Genomic DNA, 1,693 nt, shown 5'->3' with positions numbered 1-1,693 from the left:
TGGTCAGCAGTAATAAATAAATTAAAAAACAGACAAAGAAACAATATAAAGTTTGAACAAAATCAATGAATCTAAAGTCTCATTCTTTAAGAATTTAAACAAGATTAACAAACCCTTTGTACAACAAACCAAAAACGAAAAGCAAAAACAGAAAAACGAAAAGCAAACAAAAACAAACACAATAAATCCAGAAGACAAAAGAAACAAAGAAATAAAAAGAAAGGAAGGACCCAAAATAACAAAATCAGAAATTACAGGGAAATATAACAAGAGACACAAAATAAATTCAGAATTTAAATTAAAATAAACAACTTACTTCTTTATATTTGAAAACCTATCTAAAAGCAATGGATTTTAAGATATGGCCAGACCACCAAATTAAACAAGGAAGAAGTCATCAACCTAAATAGGGGAGATTGAACTAAAAACAATCAACGGGGTGAAGAAGAAGCCCACTGGATGGGAGAGAATCTTCTCCAGCTAAACACCTGACAGAGAATTAATATCAAGAATAAATAAAAACTTCAAAAACAAGGAGTCAAAATCAAATGACCTATTAAAAAAATGGCGTAGGAGAATTCTCAAGAGGGAATTCTCAAAATAAGAAAAAAATTGGCTAAGAAAGATCTCAAAAAAACATTCACCTAGTCCTAATGGATACATTTACTAAACACTCCCAGACTAAGGGCTCAGGGAACATTGTCAAATACGGAGTGGAAAGACAAGAAGGGCTATAAAATCAAGGAGTTTGATATGAAGTTTTGTCAACTGGTAATACCGGAAGCTGTGTCCATCAAGTCTCACTAACATGACTGTCCCAACATGGACTGAACAAGAATGACACCAATAGACATACCAAAGGGGATGGGGTAGAGCCCATGAGGCCTCAACCCCACACAAAGAACCATAAACAACTGAGCAATGCTGTCAGGGAGAGGAATAGCCTTCCTGAGAGAAGAGCACATCAATTCCTATCAATGTCCAGTACCATGGTCAGCTCTGAAAACATACACACATGTAACATTACACAGACTGAGCAGGTGGTATTTAAGAATATATATATAAAATAAAATTATAGCAAAATTGAAATTAAAGTTAAAAATAGATTTCAAAGGGCTAGTTTTTGAAAATATATATTCTCTGATTCAATAACTTAATTATTGACAATCTCACGGAAATTAATTACCATATTAAGTGATCATACAAAGATATTTATATATAATGTCAAAACATGAATACCATATGACTGTTGACATAATAGTAGATAAGTTAAGCAGTGTTAGTGACTGAGGGTGTTTCTTAGTGGCAGAACACTTGAGAAGGCTAAGTAAGGTTCTAGGTCCAATCCTCAATAGTGGCAAAGGGGGAAAAAAAATCAATGTTTCTGCTCTTTATTTAGTGACACACACACTAAGCACGAAACAATACAGAGAAGATTAGCATGGCTCCTACACATGGATAACACACAAATTCAGGAACATTTCATACTTTGTATTTCATTCTCTTAAAATTGTATGCTTTATTTATTTACATTTCAAATGTCATCCCCTTTCTCGGTTTCCTCTCTGCAAACTCCCTATCCCATCCCCCCTTACTCTTCTTTTATGAGGGTGCTCCTCCACCCACCTACCCACCCACACACTCCAGCCTTACTGCCCTAGCATTCCTCTACACTGGGGCATCAAGACTTCAC

The 1,693-nt window shown here is 34.9% G+C and overlaps 1 non-coding gene across 1 annotated transcript; it reads left to right on the top strand.

Annotated features, from left to right (window-relative positions):
- Nucleotides 1–1,389: 1,389 nt before the first annotated feature.
- Nucleotides 1,390–1,493, top strand: LOC116890386. The gene has a single exon (XR_004386592.1). It is a non-coding gene; the product is annotated as a U6 spliceosomal RNA (small nuclear RNA).
- The last annotated feature ends 200 nt before the right edge of the window (nucleotides 1,494–1,693 follow it).

Source organism: Rattus rattus, chromosome 1, assembly GCF_011064425.1.
Source record: "Rattus rattus isolate New Zealand chromosome 1, Rrattus_CSIRO_v1, whole genome shotgun sequence".
In the NCBI taxonomy this organism is placed as follows: Eukaryota; Metazoa; Chordata; class Mammalia; order Rodentia; family Muridae; genus Rattus; species Rattus rattus.
This window is presented reverse-complemented; position numbering and strand designations above follow the sequence as displayed.